General features: G+C 49.5%; 1 non-coding gene across 1 annotated transcript; it reads left to right on the forward strand.

The window, feature by feature from the left end:
• Nucleotides 1-4,487: 4,487 nt before the first annotated feature.
• On the forward strand, nucleotides 4,488-4,560 carry Trnaa-agc. The gene has a single exon. It is a non-coding gene; the product is annotated as a tRNA-Ala (tRNA).
• The last annotated feature ends 5,450 nt before the right edge of the window (nucleotides 4,561-10,010 follow it).

Here is a 10,010-nt window from a genome sequence, read left to right on the forward strand (position 1 = left end):
CAACACCAGAGGTAGCAGAGAAGGGTACTCTCTCCCAACTGCTAGAAAAGCAGCTGAGCTAGGTAGGGTGACACATTTCTGTAAGCCTAGCACTTGGGAGGCTGAGGCAGGAGGACTGCTGTGAGTTCAAAGACAGCCTGGCCTATGGAGTGAGATGTTATCTCCAAAACAAAAACAAAAAACAGTAGTTTGGTTATATAGGCAAGAGTGTGTGTGAGTATGGTGTTTCCATCAATCCTAGCATGCTTCTTCATGCAAACGAAGGAGTGTATTTACACCAATCACAGGCTTTCTGCTTCTAATCATGCAGGTTATGATAACATTATCATCGCAAAGATGCGTGAGAGAGCCTGTTGGTCCCCTTTGGCCCCTCGACTGTGTGACTTGGCAACAAGACATGGATGAAAGCAGTGCAGGCCTGATCTAGGTAGAACCTGCCGGGGTCTTGAACTTCCCAGCCTCCAGCATTCCCAGCAATGAGTTCTCGGTCTGTGACTTTCCCAGTCTGAGGTATTTGCTCTAGTAGCCTGAAGGACTAAGATGGTGCTTGTGAAAATTTGGTCAAAATCACGCGCTGGCGGACTGGGGAGAGGACTCAGCGGGCAGAAGCACTTGCTGAGCATGACCGAGGACCCAGGACCCACGTCAAAAGCCTCCTGAGGCCATGTGCTCCTGTGGCCTAAGCACTGGGAGGGCACGGACGAGGGGATTGTAGGCTGCTAGTCTAGTCCGGGTTCAGTCTCTGTCTCAAGGGGATAGGGTGGAGAATGATAGAGCAGGAACCTGACGTCTTCCTCTGGCCTCCACAGATTTACACATATACCACACCCACACACCACCACACACACACACACACACACACACACACACCACACACACACACCACACACACACACCATACACAGACACACACACCACACACACACACACCACACACACACACCACCACACACACACACACACACACACACCACACACACACACCACACACACACACCATACACAGACACACACACCACACACACACACCACACCCACACACCACCACACACACACACACACCACACACACCACACACACACACCACACACATACACCATACACAGACACACACACACATACACCACACACACACCCACACACCACACACACCATACACAGACACACACACCACACACACACACCATACACAGACACACACACCACACACACACACCATACATACACAACACCACACACACACAGACACACACACACACCATACATACACAACACCACACACACACAGACACACATACACCACACCCACACAACACCACACACACACACATACACCACACACAGACACACACACCACACACACACCACACACACACACACCACACACACACACCATACATACACAACACCACACACACACAGACACACACACACCATACATACACAACACCACACACACACAGACACACACACACACCATACATACACAACACCACACACACACACACACACACCACACACACACCACACACACACAGACACACCCCATGAAATGATACTGGGTCATGTTTTAGATTGTATCAGGCAGGATAGGCACGGGATGGAGACTGTCATTGCCAACAGCCCCTCAATTTCATTGGCTCACCATCAGGAACTTCTCTGTTCAGTGTGAGGAGGGATGGGATCTCATTTATTGCCACCACTTAGAGGTCAGTCTGAGAGGCACTCATGGTCACCAGAGCAGGGAAGGAGCACCTGGTGCATCCCACCCTAGCTCTTAAAGCTATCGCCAGAGGCAATGTGGCTCGCAATTCAGTGGCCTAAGCAACGTGTAGCCATATCTAACTCAAAGGAGCTGGTAAAGGAAACAGGAAGAGCCTAGAAAATGTGTGACTATCTCACCAAATCTCAAGGTGACCAACAAGGCGACAGGTTACGTTTAGTTCTGATGAAAAAGACCTCTGTGCTTGATCAACTGTTAGTCATGTTTCAGTCAGTCTTTGGACAGGTTTCTCAAAACACATGCAAATGAGTTTGACACGACAATACAGTCATTTATGTAGAGATTTCCATCAGAGGAAAATGAGAAAAGATGGGCAAGGTCCTATCTGATTAAACAGAAAGAAGCAAGTGCTGGGTGTGGTGGCACACGCCTGAAATCCCAGCACTCAGCAGGTGGACACAGGAGGGTTGCAAGTTCAAGGCCAACCTGGGCTACGTAGTTAGCACCTAGCCAATCTAGATTAAGTTACAAGACCTTGGAGACAGGGAGAAAGGGACAGGGAGAGGAAGAGGGAAGGAGGGAGGGAGGGAGGGGGGAAGGAAAGCATTAGGAAGGAGGGAAGGGAAGGAGGAAGAGAGAGTGAAAGATCAGTATGAGCCAGAACTTTTGAATATAAACTACAACAAACCAACTTGAATTAGTGTGGGGAAATAGGTAAATCACCACAAAGTAAGCAAAGACTCTGAGAATCCAAGCGCAGGAACCCGGGACAGCACAGTAACCCACGACAGGGCAGGAACCCGGGACAGCGCAGGAACCCGGGACAGCGCAGGAACCCGGGACAGCGCAGGAACCCGGGACGCTATTTGATGTGGGTTTTTCACATACAGTCTGCTGTTGTAGCTCGCTAACCTGCACATGCTGTGCACACACACCCATCCCCAGACCTTGCTCCTAGCAAGCCTGGACCCCACCTGTGCACACGCTTACCCTAAATAAATGCTTTGTTTTTGAAAAGAAGAGGGGGAGGTGGCTGCAGCCCCACACGATAACGGTCCATGAGAGAGCTGTGGAAACGTGGAAGTGGGGAGGGAGGGAGGAAGGGAGGGAGGGAGGGAGGGAGGGAGGGAGGGAGGGAGGGAGGGAGTGAGTTGGGACTTCTCCCCGAGCACCTTCCCAGTGGGATGTGGGAGCTGCTGAGAAAGGCGACATCCAAGGGAGAGACGGAAAGGCAAACGGACCAGGAGGACATGTTGGATGGAGGGACCTGCGGGACCCTAGGAGTGGGGAGGAGCCTGTGGCTGCAGCTAGGGGAGAAGAGGGCTGAGGCAAGAGAGGCCGGGGAGGGCCGGAGCCAGGAGGCCTCCAGAGTACGGTCTGCACTTGGCCTGTAGTAGGGAAGGGACCAGAGAAGGCTCCGCTCAGCAGGGCAGCCAGGCCAAGCTGAGGTTTTCAGATGCTCCCCCAATCCTTTGCATGGAGTCTGGGGGCGTGGAGGACGGGCAAGTGGCTGTGGCAGTTGTCCTGGGGAGAGACTGCTTGGCCGGAAGGGAAGCCATAGCTGGGGGAAGGAAATGAGAAGACAGAGGAGCAGGTGATGTGGGATCCTCACAAGCCAGTTACCAGGTTAGCTGTGAGAGTCAGGGGCAGGGATGAGGTAAACACGTGACCTGGTTTCTCCCTGAAATGCCTGGGGTGGAAAAGGGGGTGCCCCTAAGCTGTTAAAGACACAAGGGGGGTACAGATGGCGAAGCATGGCACTGAGATCAACTGTGACGAAGTGGAGCTGTACATGGTATGAAGGGCAGGGAAAGCTGATGCGTCCTGAGAGGCGGACAGGTGAGGCAGAGACTTAAGGATGACACCCAACACTTGGGTGAGGTTCTGCCGCCCTGGAGGAGAAGAGAGAGGGCAAAGGTCAAAGCTCTGGGAACCCCTTGGAATGGGGGTAGGGAAGAGTCAGGGGGAGGGCTGGACCAGTGAGGGGGATTTGAATGGAGAGGAAAGAGACGCGGAAGAGACCATGCACAGGTTGCCAAGGATCTCACAGTTACAGCAACAGAGGTCCCTGGGCCTCAGCAAGAGTCTATTGTGGGACACAGCACTGGCAGTGTGGAGGGAGGGAGGGAAGGAGGGAGGGAGAGGCCTTGGGATGTGGCCACAGAGAGGGGAGGGAAATGGGATGGGGGCTGAAGGGAGGGAGGGGAGAAAGGAGACCTGAACTGCTGGGGTGAAGGTGGGCCATGCTGTGGGCATGAGGGTCCAGGAGTGGGCAGGAGGAGATGTGGGCTTGGGGCATAGCAACAGGTGGCTACTGCAAGGGCCTGTATGGACGACAGGGAGGGGGTGAGCCCAGACTGAAGGCTAAGGGGGGCTGGTAGGAAGGTGGGGCAAGAGATGGAATGTGGTAAGGGGCCTGGGACCTGCAAGAGGGCCCCCTGGCATCTGAGAGAGCTGTGGTACCTCAGGGGATGGCACTGTGTACTCCCAACTGCTGCTAGAGCGGCTGTGACAGTGACGGTGGGGTCTCTCTTGAGCCCAGTGATGTGGCAGGCAGGAGGAGCCCAGCTAAATGGTGGCATCTGGGTCATAGTTTGCCACGCTCCAACACGGCGAGGACTAGACAAGGTTGCAGCTTCCCAGGTGAAGGCTGGCAGTTTCTATTCTGATAGTCTCAAGCCCGAAATGCTCCCACATCTGAAACAGTTTGATTGCCATCACGATGCCACCTGACCACAGGTGACACAGGTATACTTAGGCAGGCTGGGGTATAGCTCAGCTGGTAGAGAGTTTGCCTAGCATGCACAAGACTCTGGGTTCGATCCCCAGTACTGCATAAACCAAGCAAAATGGCACACGCCCGAGATCCTAGCACTCAGGAGGTGGAGGTGGGAGGGTCAGAAATTCAAGTTCATCCTTGCCCTTGGGTCTAAGACCAGCCTGGGACACAGGAGACTCAGTAGAAAAGAACCATCCCCCCACAAACACACATATAACCAAAATAAAACAGATGCAGTAAAAATATGGTACAAAATGGGCTTTAGGGTATATGTAGAAGATGAATATGAAATATAAATGAATGCTGCATTCAACCTCAGGCACTATCCCCCAAATATCTTATTGAATATATGAAAATATCCCCAGACTCAAAATCCAGAATGCTTCTGGTCTCCAGCATGGCAGATAAGGGACACCCATTGCCATTGTCAGAGGAAAAAGGCTTTTTAGAGGGAAAAATGGGGGGTGAGTAGGAAAAAAATAGGAATGTCTACAGCATGGTCGATCGAGTCCCTTACCCATGATTCCTTTCCCACAGTTTCACTTATATGTCCTCAGCTATGGCCTGAAAATACTGATGTTTGTCTGGACTCGGGAGAAACAAGATGAGGAAGCCACATTCACATCACAATCATCACCTCTAATACCTGTGATGATTGTCCTATTTTATCATGATTATCTTTTTCTTTAAAGAGTCACTTTATGTTCAATTATGTGTCTGTGCGGGTATGTGCACATGAGTGCAGTGTGCCTGAAGGCCAGAAGAGGGCGTTGCATCTCCTGGCGTTGTAACTGATCAGGGTGCTGAGAACGGAATTCAGTGCAAAAGCAGTACACTCTTAACCACTGAGCCATCTCTCAAGCCCCTGTTGCCAATTTTTCACTGTGCTTAATTTATAAATTAAATTTTATCACAGCTGGCTCTGGATAAGAAGAAACAGATTCGAGGTTCATTCAGCACTGTCCACAGTTCTGAGCATCTGCTGGAGGACACCTCCCTAACAGAGCCCCATAGGAGACAGTTCAGCTCTTGACTTAGCCCCAAGTTCAGGTCTCCCTCTGGCAAGTTTTTACAAGCACCCAACTGCTAAGACAGGGAGATGGCTAAAGGGGTCTCACCACACCTGGGGAACCGGAGGTCCCCCACCTCCTGGCCTTGGTGGATGGGCTCACAGCTCTGAGGCGGTGACTCTTTGTGCTTCTCACTAGGGAGGCTTTGTGAGAAGGGAAAACATCTTTAAATACATCAACATGCTTTAAACAGGAGCAACACCACTTATGGATCCATGCAGATCTGATTACAGAAATAAAGTATTCTCTAAGTAATGAAAAGTAAGACTGACATGCCATATGAGTTTGGATCAGTTGCTGAGGGCTGGGGGAGGTAGGGCTGGTTGGGACAGTGAGAAAGAAGAGCTAGCATATGCACAGCATTCAGGGAAAGGTCGGATGAAGCTCTAGTTGGTAGCGTGCTTCCCTAGCACACACAAAGTTTGATCCCCAGCAGGATGTGGAGGCACACACTTGTGATCTCAGCACTCACGAGGTGGAGGCAGGAGAATCAGAAGTTGGTCATCCTCGGTTACATAAGAAGTTTGAGGCCAGCCTGGGCTACATGAGATCCTGATTCCAAATAAAAGAAAGAAACTATGAGAATAGGCTGTGGGCACTTAGCATGGTGCCCGGCACAAAGGAAGTGTCTCATTGAGGGCACAATCATCATTATTATAAGTTGTCATTAATTACCCATAGTAAGAAACTAGTGCAAGCCTGGTGGTTAGTGGAAGTGTTTTGAGCAACACCAGGTGTCTGAAGGGATCCCTCTTTAGCATCACTTGGCAAAGGGACCCACGGGAATGTGCTGCTGGCCCGGTGCTGAATGGATGTCCTGATGCAGAAGGTGGTGAGGAGGTCCAAAAGACATCAGCTCACAGGGACTGGAAATCAATCCAGAGACCTAGTCCCACATTCTCAGTCTGCAGGCGCAAATGAGGCCAAGAAAAATGAACAGCATTCCCTGACCCCAACTGAGTTCTGCTAGAAGTGCAATCCAAGTTGCACCCCTGTCCCCGAACCACTTCCTCTGCTATGAGCCAGAGTCTCGAGGGAACAAGGCTGGGCATCCATCCCCCAGAGTCTAGAAGATGGGGGGGTGGGGGGAGCAACTGGGCCAGCAACAGTTCCACAGGGCTGTGCAAGCAGAGGTGACTCTCTGTCTCTAGAAACTGACAACAGGGTGCCTCCCTGCATGATGAGGTGTCCTGACAGGGTGAGATCACACCCAGCTTGGTGTGACTAAAGTCACTCACCGTGGGATAAGTAGGTTTCTCAGAGGGAGTGTCCTAGGAGACATTGGAGGCCTCCTCTGCGTCTCACCCAATATTATTGATTTTCTATTACATAATAAGCATGGTATAAAGGCTTATAGGTGTGAGCGCATGAAACTATTTCCCAGCCCACAGAGCAGGCACTGTTACCATGCCAGCTTGCAGAGCAGGGAAGGTCAGCTGAGAGGGGCAGCCCGGAACACCACTCTCCACCCATCTTGATAGTCTCTAAGTGTTCTCATTATGACATAATTCAAATTCAGAGAAAAATTATAAGCTTAATTTCCTTAGTATTGTTCTTAAGAGTCCCCAAATGTTGCTATTTGAGCAGATTTTATTGTATTATAGTACCTTCTATCTCTAATTTTTGATTGGCCTGTCATGACGAAATGCCACGGCCTGGATGGCTTCAGAGCTGAAACTCATTTTCTCACACCTTACACTGAAAGCCGAGGACCGAGCTACAGCAGGGTCGTTTTCCCCAGAGGCCTCATCTCCCCAGATCTTTCACTGTGTGGGGCCCCCCTGACTCTCCCCGAGTGTCAACATTCCCACTTCTTGTAAGGACCGAAATCAGACGAAGTTAGTGTCTACCCTAACAACCTTCTTTTAACTTACACTTCTTTAAAACTTGTTGATATTCCTGTCTGTAAGTCCAGTTATGGGGAATCTGATGCCCTATCTGGTGTTCAAGGGCACTGCACACATGTGGTGCAAATAAATGCAAGCAAACATTCATGCACAAAAAATAAAATAAATATCTTTTTAAAAAATGTCTTACTTTCAAATACAGTCAATGTTATGAGGTGTTAGGTATCCTTCAATATCCACGATTTGATGACACCATTCAGCCCACAACATGATGTCTTAGGGTTTCTATTGCTGTGATAAATACCATGATCAAAAGCAGCTTGGGGAGGGGAGGGTTTATCTCATCTCACAGCTTGTAGTCCACCATCCAGAGAAGTCAGGGTAGGCGCTCAAGGCAGGAACCTGGATTCAGGAGCTGATGTAGAGGTCACGGAGGAACACCACTTACTGGCTTGCTCCTCATGGCTTGCTCAGCCTGCTTTCTAGGACCACCAGCCCACAGTGAGCTGCTCCCCACCCCCCACATCAATCAAGAAAATGTACTACAGGCTTGGCCACAGACCAGTCTGGGGACGGCATTTTCTCAATGAGGTTCCCTCTTTCCAACTGACCCTAGCTTGGGTCAAGTTGACATAAAAAGTATCTAGCACAGGCTATTTACATGTTTGTATCTCAATGCCTTCCGAGTAAACCAAAGACACGAGGTCCCTTTACCTAATACTTCGTGAATAGTTCCTAAAATCAAGAACACTCTCCTACAGCTCACAGGACATCACAGAACAAGGAACTGACGACGCTATGCTATAAGAATATGGTTCTGTCGTCTGCCATGAGCTGTGGTGCTTTCTAATCATCTGTTTGTTCCAGTGCAGGTTTAGCAACTTGGATCACTAGTGAAGCTGGGATCTGCCAAGTTCCTCCTTTGTAGAGTTACTAGTTTCCTTCCATAGTTAATAATTAACTATTCCAGGCCAGCGAGAAAGCTCAGCAGATAAAAGTGTTTCCTGTGCCAGCCTGATGACCTGAGTTGGATCCCTGGAGCCCACGGTGGAAGGAGAAAAAGAAAGTTGGCCTTCTGACCTGCACACACACACACACACACACACACACACACACACACACACACACACCTTAACACACAATAGTAATAAATAAAAACATAAAAATAATAGTTAATAGTCTTGTGTAAAATTACTTTGAAACTCCAAGAGTCTCTTTTTTAAGGTTTATTTTTTATCTTTGATTATGTGTACGTGTGTGGTGGGGGGGGGTGGGGGGTGCATGTGAGCACAGGTGCCAGCTAGAGGCAGAAGCCAGAGGTTTCCGATACCCCTGAAGCTGTAGTTACAAGAGGTTGTGAGCCACCCGATGTGCGTGATGAGAACCTCGCTCAGGTCTTCTGTAAGAGCGACACATGCCCTTAACTGTTGAGCCAATTCTCCAGCCTGAAATATCTTTTTAAAAACTTTTATTAATCACCATCCTCCTCTGTCTCTGTCTCTCTGTATGTGTGACCCATGTCTAGTTAGGTCAGAAGACAACTTGGTGAGGTCAGTGCTCTCCTTTGACCCTTACGTGGATTCTGAGGACTTGAACTTGAGTTGTCAGACTTGCGTCCTTGGGTGGCAAACGCCTTTACCTGCTGAGCCACCTCGCTGGCTCCAAACGACGTGAACACCTCGCTTCGTGTCAAACACAAATTCCTGCTGCTGATCCCTGCTGCACTGTGGTATTACAATGGGGTGGCATGATGGTCATTGTCTAATGCCATAGCTCTCTCCACTTTCGTCTATTTATTTCTACCAGTGTAAACTCAACAATCCTTACCTAATAGGTAATGATCCTTTGTTACTCTCTTTTAATGCCCAAGTTGTCCCAGACTTAGCTAGTCAGAGCTGCCTCAAGCTAGAGAGCCCTGCCCCATTTTTTTTTTTTTTTTTAGCTTACAGGAAGGCAATTTATTAACAGCAAATAACCTGAGAAGTCCTGTCCACAGAAGTGACCACAGTGGCCTTCCTTCCTGTGGGGGCTGTCAGAGGGGATGGAGGTGACATCCTCAATCAGCCTGGTCTGTCATCCCAAGTGAGCAAGAACTCTGGGGACTGACAGGTCCTGGGTCCAAGAGTTGTAGCCCGTTTCCTCCTGTGGCCCAGAGTTTGGTAGACAGAACAGCAGTGCCCAGTTCTTGAAGCCGACATGGCACATATGGGACGACTCGTCTTCACCAGCTCTCACTTTCATTCACCAGTCCCTCTTGGCAAATGGTTTCCTTACCAGAAAGATCCATGACAAGGACAAAGGTCTCACTGAAAGATGCAAAGATGTGAGAGATACCAACTAATTCTCTCCTCCAGCCACTTGAGCTCTGAGGCCGAAGATCCATTCTTCCTCATTTGCCTTCACCTTGCAGGGTACCATTTTCTTTGAGCCATCTCAGGACTGAAAAGAGAGTGTGAGAAGGGCCAACCAACCCCATTTTTTTTTTTGGGGGGGGGGACAGGGTTTCTCTGTGTAGTTTTTTTTTTTTTTTTTTTTTTTTTTTTTTGGTTTTTCGAGACAGGGTTTCTCTGTGTAGCTTTGCACCTTTCCTG

This window comes from Peromyscus leucopus, chromosome 20 (genome assembly GCF_004664715.2).
Source record: "Peromyscus leucopus breed LL Stock chromosome 20, UCI_PerLeu_2.1, whole genome shotgun sequence".
NCBI classification, from domain to species: Eukaryota; Metazoa; Chordata; class Mammalia; order Rodentia; family Cricetidae; genus Peromyscus; species Peromyscus leucopus.